The sequence below is a fragment of the Pleuronectes platessa genome, chromosome 21, assembly GCF_947347685.1.
Source record: "Pleuronectes platessa chromosome 21, fPlePla1.1, whole genome shotgun sequence".
Lineage (NCBI taxonomy): Eukaryota > Metazoa > Chordata > Actinopteri > Pleuronectiformes > Pleuronectidae > Pleuronectes > Pleuronectes platessa.
In genome coordinates this window covers 18,579,993-18,605,790 of record NC_070646.1, presented here as the reverse complement: position 1 = coordinate 18,605,790, position 25,798 = coordinate 18,579,993, and the positions used below count along the sequence as shown (strand labels likewise).

The following is a 25,798-nucleotide window of genomic DNA, read 5'->3' as shown; positions in this document are numbered from 1 at the left end:
TCCGTGTGCACTATATGCTTATCTCTCATCTCATCTCATACAGTGGATATAAAAAGTCTACACACCCCTGTTAAAATGCAAGGTTTTTGTGATGTAAACAAATGAGACAAAGATAAATCCTTTCAGAACTTTTTCCACCTTTAATGTGACCTATAACGTGAACAATTCAGTTGAAAAACAAATTAAAATATTTTAGGGTGAAAAATAAAAAACTGAAAACTTACAATAACCTGGTTGCAGAAGTGTGCACACCCTTAACATAATACTTTGTTGAAGCACCTTTTGATTTTATTACAGCACTCAGTATTTTGGGGTAGGAATATATTAGCATGGCACATCTTGACTTGTCAATATTTGCCCACTTTTCTTTGCAAAAGGGCTCCAAATCTTTCATATTGCGAGGGCATCTCCTGTGCACAGCCCTTTGCAGATCACCCCAAAGATGTTCAATTGGAATCAGGTCTGGGGTCTGGATGGGCCATTCCAAAACATGAATCTTCTTCTGGTGAAGCCATGTTTTTGTTGATTTGGATGTGTGCTTTGGGTCGTTGTCATGCTGATAAGTGAAATTCCTCTTCATCTTCATCTTTCGAACGGAAGCCTGAAGGTTTTGTGCCAAAACTGACTTGTATTTTTGAACTGTTCATAATTTCCTCCACCTTGACTAAGGCCCCTGTTCCAGCTGAAGTAAAACAGCCCCAGAGCCTGATGCTGCCACCACCATGCTTCACTGTGGGTACCGTGTTCTTTGGGTGATGTGCAGTGTTGTTTTTGCGCCAAACATACCTTTTGGAATTATGGCCAAAAAGTTCAACCTTGGTTTCATAAGGCCATAACACATTTTCCCACATGCTTTTTGGAGACTTCATGTATGATTTTAAAAAGTTTAGCCAGGCTTGGATGTTTTTCTTGGTAAGAAAAGGCTTCTGTCTTGCCACCCTGCCCCATAGCACAAACACATGAAGAATACGGAAGATTGTTGTCACATGTAGTACACAGCCAGTCCTTGCCAGAAATTCCTGCAGCTCCTTTAATGTTGCTGTCGGCCTCTTGGAAGCCTCCCTGACCAGTTTTCTTGTTGTGATTTCATAAATTTTGGAGGGATGTCCAGTATTTGGCAATGTCACCGTTGTTCAGAGTCACTGTAAATGATGGCAGGTGTGTAGTGATTACTATTTAACATGAGTTTGAATGTGATTGGTTAATTTTGAATACAGCCACATCCCCAGTTATAAGAGGATGTGCACACTTATGCAAGCACATTATTTAATTTTTTTAGTTTTAGTTTTTTTAGATTTCAGTTTGTTTTTTCAATCAAATTGTTCACGTTATAGGTCACATAAAAGGTGGAAAAAGTTCAGACAGGATTTATCTTTGTCTCATTTGTTTACATCACAAAAACCTTGCATTTTAACAGGGGTGTGTAGACTTTTTATATCCACTGTATATGAACATATGTGAATGTGTATACTGCAGAATGTATAATCTGCCCATCACTAAAGGCTGCAGAGCTACTTTCTGGCTGGCTGCACCAGAGGCCGCCGACAGCCAATGAGCATGAGCTGTGAAATCAAACGACCAATGCAGAGGGAGCAGAATTAGCTGTCTTTTAAATAGAACACCGCAGAAAACTGGAGAAAACACATACCGATACAGAATACAGAATGCAAATTTGAACGGTGGCTGAAAAGTGGACGGATGAAGACAATACTACAAACGATGTGAAGATAATGATGAAGCTGAGAGAGAATGTGTGTATTAGCAGTCCACCTCCGTCTGTGTGTGTATTTTATGTTGTGATTTGGATGACATGTTATTTTCCTTTCTCTCTAATTTCATTGGCAATGACCTGAATGCGTACGGTCGATCTGGGATCAATCAGTCCACTTTATGATTTCATGAGATTTTCATGCAGCTACACAACCCTTCTCCTTTTCTGTCTGTCTGTCGCATGCTGTCTGTCTCTCAGACGCAGCAACATTACCCTGCTGTAAATCATATCCCCACACAAACTCATGCATACACACATGCACAGACGTACGCGCGCACGCACACACAGTAAGCTCTATCCTGCTCTCCAAAAACTCTACTCTGATTTATTGAGCTTGACTGCACAGAAAACATGTAGACTAGCTCGGCTAAAAGGACTCCTTTATCCAGTCAACCCCCCCCCCCCCAAGCCCACAACCCCTGACCCGAACTGCCTTGCACATAGAACACACAGATGAAGTGTATGCATGTGCACACACACACAAAAACAAACAAAAGTACAGCTAGATGTGTATCAGAGTCCAAACCTTACCACAACTATATTGAGTAACAGAAACACAGCCACCCCTACCGGAGGAAATGTTACATATGGTTACCTACTTAAAAAATGTCTTCATATGTTCCTACGTTGAATCAACACCTCTCACTTCACACAGGACTCTTGTGTTGGTATGCAGTAGTTATTGTTCTATATAATCTAATTAACTGGAAACTGGAATGATTCTATTACGTCTGATCAACCAGACTTTAGAGCAACTTCTGGAAACAAAACTGGTCTAATTCCAATTATTCCTCCATTGATAACTAAGCATTAACCCTTTTACTTTATGTATCTATCTCAAAAAGATTTGAACATTATTGGATTCCTTCCTATTTGTGGCTAAGGAGGAAAAAAAATGATGTATTGAAAGGGTGACTCAAATGTAGGATCCTTTGCTTTTAGAGCTTGTCTTAAACAAAGGAACAGAAGTCCAGACACTTCAGCCTCTGCTGCTCTTCTTTTCATCCGTTTGTTATTAATGAATCCACTTTATCGAAGTGCAACACCAAATAACACAAATGTCCCTGAGCTTTGACTGCCCAGCCAGACAGTATTAACTATATGTCATTGCTGAATGCCAGCTCCAGGTTCCTTCAAGGAGTATTCAGACGCCTTCACTTTTCTAAACTTGAACATTTACCTTCCCCCCTGACATTTTACCTTTTTTGACAATATGGTAAGCATGAAATGGAGAGAGAATGGGGGATGAAACAGAGCAAAGGTCGGGAACAAGCAGCCACAATCGCCCTCCTTTCTGTCTGTTTTATTCAGTACAAGTACATCAGTGTTTGCTGCAGGCTGTTATAATATGCACTGGTTTCACAAAGGAGTCCTTTACTTCACACACTTCTGTGTGTTGTAGATTTAACTTATTTAATATAATTTTTTTAAATAACAAACTCAAGACGTGCTTTCAAAAAATGTCAATTCAGTAGAAGCCTCTTTGGCAGCAGCTACAGCTTACAGTGTTTTTGGTTAAGTATCTACAAACTTTGCACACCTGGATTTGGACAGATTATGTTTGGTTACTCACTGATCCTGTAAAGCTTGTTCTGACATGTCCTAAAGACACTCCGTAGTGTTGTCTTGGCTACTTCAGGTCATTGTTGAGACACTGAACAGTCTCAGGTCCTGGACTCTAGAGGAAAGATTTAGGACCTCTCTGCCTATGAAGAAGCATACTTTTCACTTTGTCATAATGAATGCTTTGGTTTCAACAAATTGGTAAAATGTCCAGATTATTTTTATATTAATACAGCTACAACACAATGAAGCATGTAAATTGAAGAAACTGCATTTACTCTGTAAATTTAGGGCCTACAGCAAACACAGACAGGCAATCACGTCATAACCAAAATAATGAATTCATTTCAAACAAACAGGAAACATGAACACCACCATGCCTCATATTTTAGTGGTTTGTCTACTGCCACAAAATGCAGTGGAACATAAATGTAACAGTCAACTTGCTATCAGTTAGCTTATATGACACAACAGAGTCCTGATGGAGCAGACACATTAACACTGCAAGAGTCCCTGGGTGCCATATGAGGTCTTGCACAATGCAACAAAGCAGAGCTATTAGAATGCTTTTACTGAGAAAAAGAAGAAAAAAAAGGGGGGGAGGACAACAAAAAGAGAAAATGACATGGCAGACAGAGATCACAGCTTAGCCAGAAAAAGACAAGTTACTGCTGTGATCGGGTGAAGTCATCAAGAGCAAAGGGCTGCAGGTCCTGCCAAGAGACACACGTTCAGAGAAGAAATGGAAAGAAATGTATTAAGCCTAAATGTCAAAGACTACTGAGGAGCAGGGAGGACAACAAAGAGAAGACTCAATTACGTAAGAAAAGATTAAACAGAAAAAAAAAGGAGCGGGTGAGGGATAGGAATGACTCAGGGAAGGGAAATGAAGGATTGGATTGAATGGGATGGGATAGGAAACGGGCCAAGAGGGGCAAAGAAAAAGAAGTGAGGAAGATGAAATTGAGAAAGAGGAAAGAATCATCAGTGACAGACAGCTGAAAATAAAGCATGAGGGCGGGAGAATAAATGATTAAGAGGAGGGAGGAGGAAAAGTAAAGAATGTGAGGAAAGTAAAGGAATGTGTTAACAAAAAGGTGATAGGAAACGGGCAACTACAACTAAGGGCAAATTGTATTAGGACTGAAAAATGGAGGGTAGATGATTCAAAAAGGAATTAGAATGACCTCCTTTCAGTTTTTGCCTCTGCCAACCAGTCAAGTTTATGTCAACATCTGTCCAGACTTATGCAACATGTATTGTGACTTAACAATAAAATGCACTGTTAAAGATCAAAATAAATGCGCTAGTGATGCTGAATTGACAACTTTTCACATATGGATTTTGAAAAGAAGCTTTACATCTTCACACACATCTTTAACCCTACATCGCCACAGTTTCAATGTCGGCACCAAGATTAGAGTCACCAGCTCAGTATCAGACCAACTATGACATGTGGTCACAATCTCTCCTCCTGTTCTTGAGTTATGGTGTCATTATGATGCCAGTGAGGCTGAACTTAAACCTTTTGGATATATAATGTCATACATTTTTCATTTTATCTAATGAGACATTTGTGTTTGAGTTCTTGGAGTATATTTGATCACAGTGACCATGACCTTTGAACTCTGACCAGCAAATAGAAATGCCTCCAGCCAAAGGCATAAAAAAAGGAGAGTGGCGCTGCCTGGAAACTGAGTGACTATAGCCTACCACAACAGCAACCACAGAAACAACATTGTAACCAAGGTGCCTCGTCCCTGACAACGGACCAAATGATGCTGCTTCTGCTGCTGCTGCTGCTTTCTACTGCTACAGAATATCAATCAGTTGGGGGAGAGAGAGGGAGAGCGAGTGGGAGACAGACTTTGATAGAGAGATGGTTCCCCAGAGGTACATAAATATATGAAGCAGCTTCTGAGTCACTAGGCTGCTGGCTGGCTTCCCCTTGCAATTACCAACAACCAAGAGAGAGTCAGACGAAGAGAGAGAGAGACACATAGAGTCAGAGAGAGAGAAATCTCATCATGCAGGGACAGAGAGAGCAGAGAAGAAGAAATCTCATCATGCAAAGCAGAATTCAAGTACGGCTGCTGTGGGCAAAGACACGTTTGATGTTCACTACTAATACAAAACACTGAAACTCACAGAAACACTGTGTGTGTGTGTGTGTGTGTGTGTGTGTGTGTGTGTGTGTGTGTGTGAGTGTGTGTGTGTGTGTGTTTTATGACTACTGAAACTGCTCCAGGGGAGAATGGTGGGGCAACGTTAAGACATGAAGATGAATGAGGACAAAGAGGGGCAGAGAGTTGATAATCTTGCAACCCAGCAGCTAACCATGCATTATCAGACTAAGGGAGGACAGGCCATGGTGTTAATGTTCCAGTGCAACATTCTCTAACACCCAGGCCAACACATCAGTAGCTTCTGTCAAGGTGCTCATTAATGGCTCACGCACACAAACACCCACATACACACACAGGTCCCTCAGAGATGCTTCCAATAGACCACTCTCACTGAAAATGAAAAACTAACTCGTAATATCAATATTTAGAAAGTGCAATAATGTTAAATCAACTGTTGAGCCTACTTTCTCTTAATATATTTTGCCTTTTCTGTTTCTTCAGTTTAACCCCTACTGCTGTTAAACTGAACATTTCCCACTGTGAGATTAACCAGGATTATTTTATCTTGACATAGAATTTTTCAGTGCCTCAACACTTATATACACATTTTCATACACTATTTTATGATGTTTTTCCACTTTTCAGAATTCATTCATCAAAAAGGTGAAATCATTGTTGTTAAGGCTGATTGAAATTTCCAGTCAGTCTTGTTAACATGAGTGTTGCACGTGGGTTATTATAGATGCCTGTGCCGTCAGAAAGAGGCTAAGAAGACAATCTAAAAGAGATCAATGATATTTGACTTCTTCACACATATTTGTCTTTACTGGTACATAATCCCCTCTTCTGAAAAACCTTTACACGTCGTCCCTTTCTGCGGAGAACAAAGACATGTGGCTATTCATGATGTAAAAGGGTCATTGACGTGACGCCTATATTTTCTGTCCGACTACATTTTCTCAGTTAAAAGAAAGGTTTAAATACTCCAAGAAATATCATATATATGTACTACCTCTCCCATATATGTACCCACTGTAATTTTCCTGAAAAATATTAGTTATTTGTAATGTTTCTGTTATTTAAGGTGTCAAATATCATGTGGTGCGACCGTCCGGTCATGACTGCCGATGGAAAACTTCTTTGAAATTACTCTAAATCTATTCAAATTTATTTTCTACCCTATTTGGCATGATTTCCAAAGTGTTTTTTAGTACTGTACACAATTGCATAGCATTTGTATAAATACTTCCATCATAGTATACAAACAAACTTTTTCCGATGATGTCCATTTGATGAAATATCATGTGGTGCGACCATCAAGAAACTACCAATTTGGGACTTTTATGCTGAAATCCATTCATAGACAGGAAGTTGCATCATACACCATTTTGCCAAGGACCCATGGAAGAAAGAACAGGTTTGTAACTCTCTCTCAAATTTGGAAAAAAATAACCTTTTTAAGAGCTGGTAGGTAGTTGCCACATTTGGATATCATGTGGTGCGACCTCAAAAAAACTATGAATTTTAAGTTATTTCCTAAAATATATATTTTGATCATACATTTCATAGTGACCTTTTGTGCTAACTTAGCTTGTTTTCTTTAGGAGTCCAATTCTGTGCCTGTTAATTTGGACTGAACTAGAAGTTATCATGTGGTGCGACCAAATATCGTGTGGTGCGACCAAATATCATGTGGTGCGACCATGCGATATATGTCCTAGATTAAGAGTTTTAGTGGTTTTATGTTAAATTAAGGATGTATATACATAAAGTACTTATTTTAGTATTATTTAGAAAATATTTTTATGCAATTTGATAATTTTTTCCTTATATTTCAGAAACAATGGTTTGTTTAATGTTGTACAATATTTTGATAAAATATCGCCAACAAATTTGAGCATGTAATTTCACTTTTGTAATATTCATTTATTATTTATTTATGTATATGTATAACTGTTTTAATTTATTTTACCAGATGCCACTTCCAAGCAAAATAAAAACCGCTCGCCATAGGCAGCGTGCTAATTCTGACCCTGCAGCAAGAGCGAAGTACCTTGCTCGGAGAAGATAAAGGTATGTTAAAACTTTGAAAAATTGAAAACTACAACTAAAGCCACATGAAGTACTTCTTGCCTTTATGTGTCTGGAGAAAATGCATTTTTTCCTTAAAAGGTTCATCTGCTGTCATCTATCATTAGTCAAAAACAACTTTATGATTTTATGGCATCATGATTTCAGCTACCAGAGGAGAAAACAGCAGGGAAGATTCAATATGCTAAGTCAAGTGAGCTGACAGAGAGAGAGAAAAAGAAACAGAGAGAAAATGGAGAGCTTCCTCAAGTGCGTACAGGGAAAGGAAAAATATGGCAAATGCTTTGCTAGAAATTACGCCGCCATCAATGGAGAACATTCCACAAGATCTGGTTGATGTGATTGTAACCTATGATGAGCCTCCATATGTAGGCCAGGTCCTTGAAGTTGTGGAAGAGGAAGTCCAAGATTGGGCAAAGTTCAAAAAGGTCTGGGATTAAAGTAATGCCTGCGACTTAAACCAAGTGCACCACATTTACAGGTAAAGTTTAATGAAATGTTTGTTCACAGCTATGTGTGTTGCACTTCAATGTTTGTGAGTTTTTGTTTATTAAAAATGTATATATAATGTTTGTGTTCATAAAAGTTCTATCAAATTTGAATAAAATCTGGTTTTAATACATTTTTTGAATGGAATTTATTGTTTATTGGTCTCTTTAAACAATGGGAGGTTTTTATATCATTTGGAGCGACCACTCATCATGTGGTGCGACCAATAATAGCAAGACCTGTAATAAATTCTAAGTGAAACATTAATTTTCTGTGGCTGAAATATTAATCACTGATACAATATGCATAAATTAATGAATTTTTTTTACATTTTTTGTCAGTTTTATGCGCTCTACAGGAAAAATAAGTCTGTAAACTACATTTAACAAGGAGACTGTGACATTATAGAACAAAAATATGAGAATTATTTACAAAAACTCAAAAGAAATGCATCTACTTTTTTTCTAATGACTTTACAGTTTTGTAAAATTGTAAAAAAAAAAAAAGCATATTAAGGAAATTAATTAATTTTAAGATAAATCACGGTCGCACCAAATGACATTTTTTAAGGCCACGGCCAATTCATCTAGGTGAAAAAACACTCAAATCAATTAATTTGATATTCTTATATGATTTTATGTGTGCACAACATTCTTAATGTCGGAACAATTATAATAGATTTTACTGTTTTTTGTATTTTAAAATTGGCCTGTTGAAAATCCTTATACGTCATTGACCCAAAAACAATGCAGGACTGGAGATCTACAATTTCACAGTGTCAAAGTCCTCAGGAGCAGCTTTACATCAAAGCACCACATCCAGATACTTCAGGTCAAGAAAAGATTTAGTAGGCTTGTATCAGCTAAGTCACCAAACCAATAAAAAGCCCTCAGTGGGAATGAACAGGATTACAAAATAAGATGAGCTTAAAATGGTCAAACCCAGTATGAGATCCATCACAGACACAGACAGAACCCAGCAGGAGGAAAGAATGGCTCTGTTGTAGAGCTTCACTGGGATGTGAGTAATGTGGAGGAGAGAGATGGAATAAGAGAGCAGATGAGCTGAAGTAATACCAAATGACAGCATAAAGAGACATCCCCTCTCCTACAAGGTCATCTCTACCTCCCTCCCTCCCTCTCTCTCTCTCTCTGTACCTCTCTCAGTCATACCCATGTGGGAACCAGAGCAGTCACAAGATGGCAAGAACGACAAGAGACAAAAGTAGAGACATGAAATGCAATACAGAGAGTTATGGGGTAAAAAGTAGGTAGAAGACAGAGAGAGGAGGAATAATAACTGCAGACAGAGAGAAAAAAGATAGACTGAGAAAAGGATGGAGAGCGAACTAGAGAAAGAGGCAAAGTAAACAGCCTTGAGCAGAGTGATGTGACCCAGCTTCCCCCTCCTTTATATCTTCCTCAGGGAGGATGTGTGGGCCCAGGAGAGAGTAGGGAGGGAGAGGTGAGAGGAAGAGAGGGAAGGAAAAGGTTCATCCAAAAATAGTTCAGTGTTGTTGTAGACACATTACTAGGAAACTACTTAAACATTTCCTTCAGGGTTGAAGATTTCAGACTGAATCTGGTGCATTCTATAGGTTTTTCTTCAGCTATGCGTTGCATTTGCTCTCCAGTTTTGTCCGATGCAAATGTTTTTAATTTGCTATTACAGCTCATTAGCCTTGAAATTCAGCTGGAGCCAACTGCACATAAGGTATCAAAGCAATCAAAGTACCTCTGTAACATGTCACTTCTTGTAACCTGATCAACAGGTGGGAGACCATCTTCAGTCTAATTTAAAATGAAAAGGTGTGTTGGCAGGTTCAACCACAGAATCAGGAAAGCCACTGAAGTGCAACAAAATCCACATTTGTTCCTCTTAATTCTTCCAGAATAAAATTCCTCCCTTTCCTAAATTGTGTACAGTCCGGTGTGATTCTATGGCGCAACAAAAATAACACTGGTGTTCACGCGTACACTGCTAATGAAGTAATTGTCTCACTCCAAATACTGTATTGTCAATGCAGAGCTATTAAATGTGGAACATGGTCGGGAACACCAAAGGAGACATTGTTGAATATTCAGCAGAAGGCAAGAACACAAACTGGTAGAAAAGTAAGGCATTTGTTTCTTTTCTCCCTGCTACTTTTTTTCTTCTCTACATTTTCCTTCCATCTTCCTCTCTCACTCCATCTCTCCTGATAATACAGCTCTAATAATAGCCGAGTTGCACCGAGACAATCATTTGGTGGAATCTAGGGCAGCCGCTGCAGAGGCAGTATGGGAAAATCCCTGTTGCCTTCTCCAGCCTGCCTGCAGACTGTGCACGTTTATGTGCGTGTTAGTATTCTATTCATCATGCACTAGTAGAAAGAGTTAGAAGACGAATTACTTTGTACATGAACCCACCTACACTATAGGGTTGATTGTCAGAGCTGGTGCTGCTGGATGTTTTGAAATAGGAATGTGGTCACATTTATTTTAAACTTTGATATGCAGCGGCCTAACTTTGTTTTTTTTGTTCAGTGGGCCAATGCCTCTTACTGTAATTTCTGTACCACACATCTGGAAAGTCCTTCATATAAACCACACACCTTGATTGACACCGTGTTAAGATCCTATTGGAAGGAGCAGAAGAACAGACTTTTTGTCATCGCCTCACGGTTGCCGAGATATCGGTCAAAACCTACTGAAATATTTTAAAGCTAATTTCTTACCATGTGTTGGCAGAACCATTTTTGAATAAGTGAAGCACTGCGGTATGTGGAGGCTGGAAGAACTGTGACATTTAATGCACATTTGATATTTTTAATGATTTGTACTGACCTTTTCATTACTAACCTTTACTGTAGCTTCATCGAAAATACCTGGACATGACATGACATCTAGATCAGGTGGTCAGGATGAATCATACATTAAGGTTTGGACTGAATTTAAGAATTCACAAATAAAATATCATTCCTTGAGAACCACAAATCTAAGTGTGTTTACTGTAAACTAAGTGTAAACTCACTGTCTAGTCATAACATGTCTGGGGGTAAGTTGTGTTCGTGTGAGACAACACTGCACATTGGAACAGTGATGTCAAAGTGACATATTGAACTAGTTCAGTTTTTAGCTCACTATATACAAGACACAGTGGGAACAGAGCAGCTCTGTAAATAGGGTTGGGAAATATCTATTGAATTGGCATGACGATGTGTACATGGAAACATTGCCATGGACGATGCCAGGTTTTTCTGTTTGTTTGTTGTTGATTTTGGTTTCTTTTTTTGGGGGGGGAGGCCTTCTGACTGGAGGACAATCGTTCTAACCCTAATCCACAATCACCCAAGTTATAACATTCAGCTGCAGCTTCTCATACCCCTGGTGTTGAGCATTGCTGTCAATGGTTAAAATAACAAACAAGCTGGTGGTGCTTCGTCCTATCAGCTGTAACTCCTTAACCTGATGACAGGGGGGCTCAACATTGTTGACTGCCAGCCATTGCACCAAACCTAATGTAGAGAACCTGAGATATTAGTGATGTCCCTAGACACGCTTACACTTAATTTATTGACAGCTTCTCTATTTTTGTCTGCTTAGGCCTACTCCTTAAACAAACCAGCTTAACACAACATGAATGACTTTGCAGCAGGACAAGGCATCATCATTTCAGAAATTTGTGAAGGACGCTTTAACCACTGACAGACACCCCGGCCTCATACAACTTAACAGTCTGTTAATGAGTTGTTGCCTGCTGATGACACACTGACACTGATATGCAAGACATGAACCATAACTCAAAACTTTTTATAGAACTCTAGTGTGTAACAAGGTTTTTCAACTCAACACTGTTACAAAAGCCAAAACATTGCAAAACCACTGTGTCATTCATATTGATCAATGTCAGAGCCACAACACACAGGTGGCTCCCATACCACTCCCAACACACTGACATATAATGAAATAGAGTTTTTTTTTGGTGCTTTTGATTCCTACAGAAGAACCAGTAGGTTAACTAAAGGTTTAAAGAACGTCATTGCAGCAGTCCATAACAATATTAATATGTATGTGTTTTCTTAACACACATGCTTATTTGTTAACTAGATACAATACAGTCCATTCTATGGTCACTCAATATCGTCTCTGCATTCAGTTATGTTTCACATCATCCATTTAAGTTACAATCCGCTATAACCTAATGTAACCTTCAAAATAAACATACAGATCCCAACACACACACACACACACACACACACACACACACACACACAAGGCTGGTCAGATTACAATCACGTGAATACCCTGATGGTGATGTTTCAGGCGCTAATATGGGGAACTGAGCAGGCCTGGGTCCTACTACAGATTCATGTGATTTCACTAAGACTCAAGCATGTGTGTGTGTGTGTGTGTGTGTGTGTGTGTGTGTGTGTGTGTGTGTTGTGTGTGTGTGTGTGTGTGTGCGTGCTTGAGAGCATTAAGCATTAGAGATGAGGCCTTAATTTTCCTTACACGTACAGCGAGTGAGAGAAACAGTGAGAGAAAGGGAAAAAGAGCAAGAGAGAGAGAAAGTGTGTGAGAGAGAGAGAGAGAGAGAGAGAGAGAGAGAGAGAGAGAGAGAGAGAGAGAGAGAGAGTGTTACTAACGAGTTCTGGGGTTTGAGTGAACAAAGAAGGCCTCTATTTAAGCGAACAAGCAAAAGTAGGTCTGCACTTGGTTTGGAGAGCTACAAGAACGTGTGTGTGGTGTGTGTGTATTGCAGAAGGCAAATGGTCTCTGACATCTCAGGCTATTACAGAGGAACAACCTGGTACAAGAGAGAGAGGGGACAGAGATGATGGAGGGAGTGTGACTACATATGTCTCTCAGAAAATGTTGGAAAAAGTTACGATTTGTGTTCAAAGAGTGTCGATATTGATCAGACCAGCTTTTATAGTCAGAAACACTGTCTATAAACGGAGACAGTTAAATTCTGTTAGCTTTATAACAGTAACAAAGTAACAAGATATAAAGGAATCGATGGAGCTGGTTCACATTCGCGTCATGAGTCGACCACACACACACACACACACACACACACACACACACACACACACACACACACACACACACACACACACACACACACACACACACACACACACACACACACACACACACACACACACACACACACACACACACACACAAACCCATGCTTGAGTCTTAGTGAAATCACATGGATCTGTAGTAGGACCCAGCCCTGCTCAGTTCCCCATATTAGCGCCTGAAACATCACCACAGGGTATTCACGTGATTGTAATCTGACCAGCCTTGTGTGTGTGTGTGTGTGTGTGTGTGTGTGTGTGTGTGTGTGTGTGTGTGTGTGTGTGTGTGTGTGTGTGTGTGTGTGTGTGTTCATTTTGAGGGTTACATTAGGTTATATCGGATTGTAATACTTAAATGGATGCAGAGACGATATTGAGTGACCATAGAATGGACTGTATTGTATCTAGTTAACAAATAAGCATTTGTGTTAAGAAAACACATACATATTAATATTGTTATGGACTGCTGCAGTGACGTTCTTTAAACTTTTAGTTAAACCTATTATGGTGCATGGAGCCTGGTGTCTATTGTAAGACATTACAGAGGAAGCTGCTTTTCTCCAAGACAAACATTACTGAGGCCCCATGCTTGTCAAAGAAAAAACTGGATCCTCCACAACACTACAGGGAAAAATGTTTGGGCAGCTGTGGCTCAAGAGGTACAACGGGCTGTCCATTAACTAGAAAATCAATGGTCCAATCCCTGCATTGCTGCATATAGGGGTACTGTATGAATGAATGGGCGATTGTGACTTGTGCTGGGAAGCCCTTTGGGTGGTCAATATGACTACAACGAGTTGTATAAATGATGCATGTTGGTGTGGTGTTTTGCTGCCTCTGAGCCTGAACAGCTCACTATCATCAAGGGGACAACGAATCCCACAGAAATTAATTAGTGTATTTTTACATATAAAAATACACTGACGTATATAGGGGTGTCTTTCCAACAGCTGAGGATCAATGGAGACTGCTAATGATAGAGACACAATGGATCAAAATTGCTAGTGTGATAGTAGCTTAAGCACATTGTGTTTGTCTACAGCTGTGACTTAAAGATCAGATCATGTTTAATGACCAATGGATACAGAAACCAGTTAATTCCAAAAGGTTTCACTTAGTGTTTCATACCAGTGTATGAATAAATGTTTCACTTTCATTAGAGCAAATTCAAGACTTTAGGAATGAGATCATCCTCAACCTAAAAAAACACCACTACTACCTTGATGAGGTGTTTTATTTGGCACTGCATTTGGCACTGCACAAAGAGTCAGTCACTCACTACAGGAGTAATTGTGCTGCTCTGAAACCTCAAATAAATGCTTACATCGTTGACCAGCGTTCCTCGACCTGCATTTCATCATTTCCTCTGTTTTTCAAGTTGGCCAAAAAAAATACAACCTAACAAATTATTACAGCAATATGAAAGGAGTCAGATCAAGATTTATAATTATAATCAACTATGCATCCCACAGACAGTCATTGTAGATCCAAGGGAGTATTTGAAATATTCAGAAGTCTCAAATGGCAAATGGTGTATAGGTCTGAGAGTAGCTGTATCAGTGATCAGCCTCCAGCTACTCCTTGGTATGCTCAGGGTGTGGAGGGATTCCAGTGTTACCTGTCTGACATCTGACTCTACACACACACATCCACAGATGCTTCCAGCAGCCAGAGGAGTAGCACAACTTGTTTCCAGAGGGTGTTATTCTCGTGGTGTTAATTAATGTGAATGAACCAGCTTAGGACACAGACACACACCCACACACAGACACACACCCACACACACACACACACACACACAGTCTCCCATTTCATAGCACAAGGCACACGACTGCAGGCACTTGGGGAAATTAATCTCTTTGTTACTCCCCTCTCAGCTTCTCTCTTTTTTTTACCTCAATCACCTTCTCTCCATCTCTCCATATACACTTGCCTGTATTTACAACCATCATAAATATTTTGTAGTTTATGAAACAATATCAATGCAACAACCAATAACACTGAGGTTTACCACTTGTTAACAAGTGTCTTAAGTTAAATTCTTGAGTCACATGATGAGAATTGATCCTATTCGTTAAAAACTAAGGCAGCACTTTCTGAAAGCAGTGAGATGACAGCCATCAAGTTCTACAAAAAGCTGACAAGTGTACTTTGCGTAACAACATTTTTATTTACAAATATTATTTGCACTATTATGAACAAACCTTTGAGTTCAAGATAAATTTAAGTGTGAACTTTGAAGACAGCATTTCTACAAAACAATCATAACTCTAGGTCAATGATTAGCCAGTTCTTGATCATCTAGTCTTACCGGAAGGTCTTGCTGTTGTGCTACAGTCGAATCAAATCATATCGTATTATATAAAGTTGCAAGGTAATCATGGAAGTCCTTACAGGAAGTCCAAAAGGTTGCTGTGAAAAAGGGACTTTTCTCTTACAACTGAACAGACTCTCACTAATCAAGTAATCAAGACTGTGTTGTACAGTTCAAATCTCCCAAACTTGCTAGTAAGCTAGCCTTGAGTTGGTACTGTAAGAGTTGTAAAATGAGGACTTCAAAACTTCAAGATGGATTTATGACATTTGATTTCCCTGTGATAATGGCAATATAAATAGGAAATGCAGGGATATTGAGTGTTGGATATGACAAATATTCTCCGAAGGAATCTATACAATGATGTAGCAGCCATACCGTATGTCTGTTAACCACTGGACCTAGCCTGGATGCCAGACGAACTTAGCCCCGCCCACAACATTTTTGGTCGGGCAGTTCGGTCTGGAGTCGCTCCGTTGAGGAAAAATTATGGCCCGACCGGGCCAATCAGATTGTCAGGGCGGGCTTTATACGATGATTGACAGATGATCAACGGTAACGTAATCAACCACGTCATCAAAGTGCCCTTGGGTTGAATTCGTTTTCAACAAACATGCCTGCCGCTGGCGAGCTGAGATGTGTAGATGCTGCCATTGAGTCTGTTTTAGAAGACATCGACAGCGCATTCATTTTGAAAGAGGAACACAGAACGTGGAGGCGACGCCAAAGCAGCGCGCTAATCCCTATCGCCCCGGCGCTTGGCTGTTCACAACGGACACTGAAGCGACGCTGAACCGCCGGGCAGCGCTAATAATATCATCTGTTGATCCAGTAGATCGCTGCACGGCTTTGTGCCAGTCACACCGGAGGCTGAAGCACCGCGCTGCGGTAAGGCTGCCTCGCGGTGCTTCAGCCTCCGGTGTGACCGACACAAAGTTTTAACATGGGAGTGGATGGGAGCCAGCTGTTATTTAAGGCTTGGCGCTGCGCTGAAGCGTCCGGTGTGAACCCGGCGTAAATAACTCACAATGCGTTGCTTAGCATACGTCACATACTACGTTGCTCTGATTGGTTGTAGGTCTATCCAATTGAGCGAAGAGGAATTTTACTTCCTGGTCAGTTGAAACACGCCCCATAATCACAGCCCAATGGAGCGGTCTCAGACTCACATTCTGACTAGAATTGTGAGTCTGACAACGTCAGGCTACACTGGACCACCAGACAGACCTCTATTTCACAGGCACTGGGGATATATGATGCTGTGTTCTTTTTGTCTGGGCAGGACTTCAATCAATCATCAAAATTTTGATACAGCCCAGACAGAGCCACAAATACGTTCACCCACTAATTCTGGGTTTGATGAGACAGACTCAAAACACAATGATGATTCATGTGAAGGAGTTTGCTATTATTAAAATTAATTTCAGTTAGAGTATTTTGTCAGTAAACTAACCAATATGTGTCTTTTCTAGCAAACAGATTAACTGAAAAAACAAACCTAATGCCAGAAAGCAAGGCATGTAGAACAATGAGGGTGTGTAAGAGGGTGTGTTCTCCATACACAACATTTGGTGGAATATTTAGAGCTCAATGTGTGAAACACAGCGCCCTAGCTCCTAAATCATCAATTAGGTATAATAGACTTAGTACAGCTAGCCAACGAAGGCTCAGCCAAACAGTGTTCGTTAATGACTGGGGGCTTACCCAACTTGACCAGTTACCTTGGGTGGTGACCAGCCTTTGTTCAGACTGTGACAAAGTGAACATGGGAAGGAAAAACTGCGACTAGAGACAATCTAAAAGCTTCTGTGTTACACTGAACACATCTGATATGCTGGCACTCAGCTAATTCAGACCCCCTGTGGAGGGAAGTCTCACAAGTAAATAAACCCAGTAACACCACTGTTGAATCTATGTAATGGTACGTATACACACACACACACACACACACACGCAGGGCTTATCTTTTACAAGGCTCACAGTTAGATGTGAGCTAAATATATTCAGACCACTTCATGAACATGTAAAATAAAGCATAAAAGAAATAAAAGCAGGAATTTACTGCTGTGGAACTCATCCGAGCCGACACACAAAGGATTTCCAAAATATAATAGCTGACAGCTGCCTGTACTGGCACATGGAGATAGGAGAACAGCATTTTGAAGAGCATATCTCATTGTCAACTTGCCTTCTTACATTTTAGCTTACTTTCTGTCTCCCCTTTCAAATGCAGAAGGAATTCTTCACATGATGAGCACATGAGGAAGACTTAGATACAGTTTAGGATGCACTGGCCTGGTAATGAAACATCTCATTGTGAAGGATTGAAAATCTTTGAGGTAAATCTAGGTCAATTTATCTGACTGCTAAATATTCAATAACCTGGACAAAACTCCCTGGGTCAGCACATTGAGTTTAATGCACAGACACAGTTTAGACGGTTTTCTATACCTGCTGAAACAAGTAAGTTTAGTCAAATTTTACAAAACTGAACGTTTACAACATTAACGCAACAATTTATCCAAAAACAGATTGACCATATTGTTATTAACAAAGCAGTGGGACTTTCACTGTGATCAATAACAGACTTCAAGCATTTTTTAATTGTTTGCCAAATGATCCTAATACAGCTTGAAGTAAAGGACAACCAGCAGTTGCCTGGAGGTGAGTTAACAAATCTGAAATACTACAGATTGGTTTGTAAAATGGTCAGCAGCGATAATAAGTGTATGTAGTCTTTGGAGAATGGGCTTAAGACAGACTCCCCCTGTTGTTTAAACCTGGTGTTTCCTGGTAAACTGTTTCCAGTGACCAGCCCATGAGCAGTATCCTGTTTCTAGTCACTCACTACAGCTGTGGGTTCACAATCCTCAATGTGATAGGTCTCTGGAGAGCAAGTCTAGATAACATCACAAGCCTGTGTTGTGATTGTCAGATTCCTAACTTGGGAAGACAACTGTCATCACTGCAATGGTACAAATTACATTCTGTCTAAAAGAGGAGCTGTATAGACTTAAGTGATGATCGCCGATGGATGATGCATCAAACATTTATTGTGCTTTGTTAGCCTAATGGTTTAAAATTCCAGTCTGTATTACCCAATTGAATCACTGCAATAGGACCACGTGAATCAGCGAATCAAGCATTTGGAATATAAGGGCACCCTTTTTTTCATCAACACAAGCATATAGTCTCACCGAATAGTATCTGTAGTTATTGACATACAATGGAATGACCAATAGCATTTAAATGATGAGCTTTTAATACAATATTTCAAGTCAAACCCGTAGGTTAAAAACCGCATGGCTCATTAACACAAAGAAATAAACATGTCATTAAACATGGATAAATAATTTAATTAAAAAAATACTGGAATCAAATTTAAAACTGTCTTTGAGGTCATGTTACCAGGGAATCCACAGAACAATTCAATTAAAGCACCTAAAAACTCAGATCACTTGTGTTACTGATGGAGACAACTTCTTGTTAAGACACAAAGAAGGTTAACCACAATCCTCTGTTACTGTCCAGTCAATAATTATCTAACAAGTTTTGTGTGTGTGTGTGTGTGTGTGTGTGTGTGTGTGTGTGGTTGTGTTGTGATGGTGTTTCAGAGCATGGAGGAGCTGTATTCACATTACCGTCACATTATCTATGTGTGTATGGTATGTCAGCGTCAACACTTGAAGTTTCAAAGTAAAAGCCTAATATGGTCTTTACAACGTTTTCCATGAGAGTTCTTTATTGAAACCTGCCCAACGTTAATGTGACGAGGTCCAGTAAAAGGTTTCTGTCAGCCAGTTTCATTGAACAGCTTTACAGCCGTGTGGAGGCATTCCCTCCTAAAGTTACTCAACAAGCCTCGCCCTTCCAATCAATCAGGGTAGGCTTAAGTCAGGGGTGCGAACTTATGGCTTTAAGTTAAGGTGTGAGCATGCTTCCGGTCTTATACTCATCTGCACAGAGATGCAGAAGACAACACTTTGTCTGACTCACAGGCTAGCAAGCTCATGATTCCTGCCTTAGCTGCGACAGCAATCCAGCAAGAACATAGGTGTAGGTCTAGGTGGAGGCTAGTGGTTTAAAAATGTACATAAATCGTAGTTTCTCCATCAAATCTCACTTATTAGATTAAAAAGTATAAAGATAAGTAGCAGGAAGGACTTTGAGGGGTAGTCATGTGTTCAGCCAGCAGAGAGACGCCTACGACTTCACAGCTGTAATTAAAAAATGTTGGTTGTCTAAATTATTCACATTATTATGATTCAATGATTTATAATTCCATGTCAGTCATCTAATCCACAAATCAACTACTTATTTCATCGACAGTTAGAGAAGTCATTGTATTCTGTACTGTAATGATGTCAACAGTTTGGCATATCTCCCCTTTTAATTCTACAGCACTGTTAATGGCAGTAATGCAGCCAGCCACACACACACACACACACACACACACACACACACACACACACACACACACACACACACACACACACACACACACACACACACACACACACACACACACACACACACACACACACACACACACACACACACACACACACACACACACACACACACACACACACGCTGCAGCAGCTTGCGAGCTACCATCTGTTCAATAGCAGACCTAAATATTACAGTGGTTTAACCAGACATTAGTGCACACACAGTCACATCCACAGGGGACAGATTAAGCAGTTATACAGCGTCTGTAGTCTGAAATCAGTGCTTTCCCTCCACTGTGGGTTTCACAGCAGTAAACTCTGGGGATGTTAACAAAATACTGAAGAGCCTGTCAGTAACAGAGAGACAGGAGCAAAACAAATATCAAAGAGAATGTGAGTGTGCAAATACACTCAACCAACTAAATCTGTAAATGTGAGACAATTGATCGTTGCAAGTGGACATGACCAGCAGCATTTCCGAAGCCGTTTCCACAGCTGAGTTGATGAGTATCCAAATGAAAACGTAGTAATGCCGATGACGAGTGTCTTAAGTCCTCACTGACACACGTGTGATGTGTCCTTGGGTCTCTTGAAAGACGCTATATTCAAGTTATTATTATTATTATTATTATCGAGGGGAAATACTGGTGATTTCTAACAGAGGGCTGCAAAGATTGCTGCCGAAGTCGCTGTGTTTTACAGCAACAGAGTTTACACTCTGTTGCTGTAAAACAGAGTGGCACATGTCAGCCCTCCTGTCTCTCCTTCCACCACCCTCATGTTTTCATCTTTCCCTTGGGATATTTTTGCTCAGACACGATTTGAATGGGAATTTACCACAAACCATGTTAGTGACAGAGTGAGTGTGGGTTAACGGGCAGGGAGAGAAAGCAGAATGACTGACAGCACTGTTTACAGTTATCAGTCATTCTGCATTTTTGGGCCACTGACTACAACTCTAACAATTATCATTGTTAGATTATCATGTGTGTAACCAAAATGTGGAGCTGGCGAGTGTACACCCTCGGTCGCATCAGAGCTAAACAAGTAAATGATGGTTAAATAGCGATAAACAAGGCACTGATACAGGAAGCATGAAAACGTTTGTCAGTGTGTGTGTGTGGGTGTATGTACGTGTGTGTGTGTGTGTGTGTACCACTAGTGGTCAGGGACGAAGCAGCTCTGTCACACTGACATCATGGGAAACGGCTCTCCAGAATCCTGCTTCATTACGGCCACTTGTCAGGACTGCACTGACAAGGCCACTGTGTCCTCTTCATTTGCGTACGATAAACACACATGTAAATCCTGTTTGGTGTATGCATGACTGTGTGTTGTGGGAGCTGCAGTGCTGTCTGTGTTTGTTGGCTTGTTAAATCTAATGACAGATTGGTTTAAATTTAGCTCCAGCTTAATTACACAGTACATGAGACTCAAACCTCACCACACTTTTTTGGAATCCAAAAATATAAGAACGATCTGACCATTACAAGGCCTGTTTACTGTTGGCTCTGTGAAGCCAAAACCATGGAGGGTAATGAGACATAGTGCCAACTTTACGGTCCAAAAACAGGAAACTATACTTTCAGACTTTATACTCTCTAAACCTGAGTTTAATTTTAATTTTAAACTTAGTTGAAAGTAAAAAACCCTCTGCATCTGATTTGATGTGGCCTTGGACTGAGGATTGAAACAGACAGCTGTAAAGCTGATTAGGAAAAAACAAAGTGAAAGTGGGAGATACACAGAGGAGCTGTGACTCAACCCAAAGCTATTTGACTCAAACATCAACAAAGGCTGTGTGTGTGCATATGTGTGTGTGTGTGTGTGTGCATATGACATTGATCCAGCAGAGCTGCAGAACACACATTCTGCCATGTCAGGAAAAAAGCTGGTCTCTGTGTTAGCAGTGAACAGTTGAAATTAAGAATGCACTGAAACAGGGCTGAAGATATTTTACATATTGATAATTAGTTTCCCAATGTAACACTATGAGTCAAGCTTCATGTTAAATAAGAAGGAAAATGCCCCGTGTTTAGATTTTACAACATTTTAAAATATATGTATCATATGGGTGGGAACGTTTAAAGAAGAAATGCACTTGGAAGTGCTTTGCACTTGAAACACTTGTGCAAACATAAGAGTTAAAAAAAGACATTAACCCATTACAATTAAATGAGTCCTTAACCTGAATGATCAAGTATATTGTATGTTCCAACTTAACCCAGAGGAGTGTCTCTTGAAGAGCACGCACACAGCATCAGGTGTAGGAGACCTTCATCGACTTTATCAAAAACTCACAGTATGGGTTTGGTTTAGGCATAAAAACTACTTGGTTAAGTTTAAGAAAAGATACTGCTGTGGTTGACAATAAATACTGTTAATACCTGAAGACTTTTGTAATCACAATTAATCAAAAGTAAGAGCATTGACCTGTGTGTAAATGTTTTGTCGAGCCATCCATTCACCACAACATCCTTTAAACTATCTCACCTGCCTTCAGCCACACATCGCAATATGATCATATTTATATGGGGACAGGTGCTGAAAAAGTGTGACCATATAGTGAGGTAAAGGGTTACATTACAGGGTGTGCACTGAAAATAATATCTGAAGATTTATACTACACACAGAGATTTTTGTCCAAATAACACATAAACATAGGAGAAATGTGTCGAAGGTAAAACTCAAGTGTTGGCTATTATGTCAGGATAATTCTCTCAACATGTGAATGGATTCTATTTAACTAATTAATCTACAATGAATCCTCTTTTTATTTCATGGGAGGCTCGCATGCAAACATTTCTAGCTTGTTGGACAGGGTAGAACTCATATTTAAAAAAAATTGTTTATTATATAGCATATTATATACATGCATGTGTAATATAAGTCTTCACTGTGGTATATAACAGGAGGAAGAAGCATTCAGCTGTTTGACCAGCTGCCAGTGTTGCAGAGGTTTTATGATGTCAGTCATAAATTTGTCAGTGTAAATGTCAGTGGCTGATAAGGACTCTGGTTTCAATGAATGAGTGATCAGATTGGAGAAGGTGGAGAACAACATAGCACAGGCATTTCTTAACGTGTTTGTGATAAAGCCATGTGTGTTGTATATTCAAATTGTGTTGCATATTTGTTTATGATAATGGGCTATGTATTCTGTGTGTTATCATAGTCAGAATGAGCCAAGACCCAAACCCACACCATGAAATAACGATAGAAAATTGCAGACAGTGTCTCACACACACAAACAGACCGACAGACGCACGCACACATCTAACATGCTCATGTGCGAAAGCCAAGAGACAAACACAGCAGGATTGTTGAGCATGTTAATTGAAACCAGACACAGTGAACCTCCATCCTCCATCTCTCTCATGCTCTCTGTCTGTCTCACTACAGTTTATATCAGTGCCCCCTGTGGGAAGAGAAGCCCAAACTCTGGCGCAGCCCATGCCTTGCTCTGGGAAACTGAACCCTCGTCCCAGGTAGCATTGAAGATCATTTAATTAAAGGACGTGTTACGTCACCAGAACTATCTGTTCACAGCCTCTCCTTCTCCCCTGCCTCTTTCTTCCTGTGTTTAATACACACATAATTCTCCTGGCTGTGTCTGTATTTCACCAGTGTGCGCCCTCTCCCCACTGTCTCTCTCAGAGATGGTTTGAGGTCAACTGGCTCACGTGTCTTCATCTCCTGCTACAGCATGTGGGTTAGAAATTCCACCATCCCACCGTTTCAAATTGCATGTTTCCTGGCTCGCAAAGAGCGTGTGCACACACAGCCTGCCTCCTGCAAAATGGAGCCCGCAGACAGACACACACACACACACATTCATGCATATTATTCACTTACATGCACATATTCTCACACACATACACACAACAGAAAATATATTATATAAGCAAAAATGTGTTAGTCTACAGGCTGAAGACCATGCAGTCATTTTTACAGGAAGCAATTTGCGTGTTTCTCCATAAATGCTATAACTTTATTCAAAACAACAATTTATAGTTATTGAGCATTTTGTATCTGTTTAATGTTAACTAAAGAAAGCTACAAAGTTGTCTATCTTCGGTAACACAGATGGGATGAATTGAAGCATGCCAGTGTTAGAGCAACAATACCTGACAAGCCCTTCAGTGATTGTGTTGACAGCTCTCCACTTGAGCTGTGTGCTGTCAGCTCATTACTAATAGTCGCAGATTGAGACGCCCAACCAATGTTCTTAACTAGTTACTTGGTTGCTTACAACCTGTTTGACACAGGTCACATGGCACAGCTCTGCTCTTTCTTACTTCATCTTTAACAACTGAAGCACATGTGAGCATTTTAGACGAGTCTCTAGCCAGAGAACACGTAGGTCAAAGACACAGTAATCAACAGAAACAATTTGGATGTTCTAAATACCTCAACGCTTCAGCATTCAGTTTTTTAACTACTGATTCATATGCATTATCACAAAAAGGTCAAACAGCCCATGAAACCTGTTAACCTTTATTCATTATCTGCATCAACATGTTTAATCTTAGGGATAGTTTTGTGCAGCACGGCTCTCATTTAACTTAACCAGCATCGACACTGAGACAGTGACAAGTGACAGGCAAGTTTCAACTATGCTAACATGATGTGGAAAAAGTCAAGCATCCTATTCCAAAGGAAACTGGCATTCCACAAATCCACGAGATAGGCAAACCCCCTGAAAACTGCCACTGGGGCGGCTGTTTCTGAGGGGTAGAATGGTCGTCCTCCAACCTGAAGGTCGGCAGTTCGATCCCCAGTCTGACCCATCTGCATGCCGAAGTGTCCTTGGGCAAGATGCTGAACCCTGAATGGCCCCCCATAGAATAACAAAGTGCTGCGATTAGATGCACTGTATGAATGTGTGTGTGAATGGGTGAATGTAAAACTGTACTCTAAGGTGCTATGAGTGGTCATCAAGACTAGAAAAGCGCTATATAATACAAAACCATAAAACCATAATTGACAGATGAGCCATTTTGTAAATAATAGTGGAAGATCTCCCAAAAAGCCATCTTGATATCTTTCAAATTACATTGTGATCTTTCTTCCAATGTGTACTGCTGAGATTATCCATACTCAAAACAGTTTGTGGACAGTATCGATTGGCATCATTCAAAACCAATGGGAGACAAATTGTCCAGATTACAATATTAGCTTGTCAGACTCACCCCCCAGCAAAAGCTTCAGATTTCTTTATACGATGGCTCCTACATTTGGAACTGCATTCTAACAAAGAATAACGCTGAATTCTGGATTTCTGATTTCTCATCTCATTTTGTTATCCCTGCCCATCAAAGCATTTAACATTCACAGGTATCTTTAACTTAAGGTTTGCAGTAATACTATATAGCAACAACAGTGCCGTTAAATTGAGATTTAACTGTTTTATTTCCTTCCCCTGTGTGTGTGGGTGTAAATTCTGCCTCGCTCTCAGACACAGAGAGACACGGCACAACTCGCTGGGTGAGATTCTTATGTAAATTCACATGTAAACACAATATGTAATTTATCGAGGTCAGCAATATTATCAAGATCATATCTATAGATAGTATGATAAGTCAATATAGTAATTATTGCGACAGGCCTACTCAGTGCTTGTTGTTATGCGCATTGTTAGATGTGCCGCTGCTGCTAAGTGCATGTAGGGGAAACACTGCAGCCTGACAGTCAGGAAAGAATTTCTCCATGTGGTAAAAAAAAACTGGAACCTTCAACACACACACACACACACACACACACACACACACACACACACACACACACACACACACACACACACACACACACACACACACACACACACACACACACACACACACACACACACACACACACACACACACACACACACACACACACAATCAATCAAACAAACAGGAAGGGGTTCTCCCCTGCAGCAGC

At 40.1% G+C, this 25,798-nt stretch overlaps 1 protein-coding gene and 1 long non-coding RNA gene across 3 annotated transcripts in view; one reads left to right on the top strand and one right to left on the bottom strand.

Moving 5' to 3' along the window:
- Window positions 1–25,798, bottom strand: part of jmjd1cb (jumonji domain containing 1Cb) — a 109,319-nt gene that overhangs the window by 61,325 nt on the left and 22,196 nt on the right. The gene's annotated exons all lie outside the window — the stretch shown is intronic.
- Window positions 6,376–8,176, top strand: LOC128426306 (uncharacterized). Its single transcript, XR_008333253.1, has 3 exons — window positions 6,376–6,877; window positions 7,436–7,533; window positions 7,699–8,176. It is a non-coding gene; the product is annotated as an uncharacterized LOC128426306 (long non-coding RNA).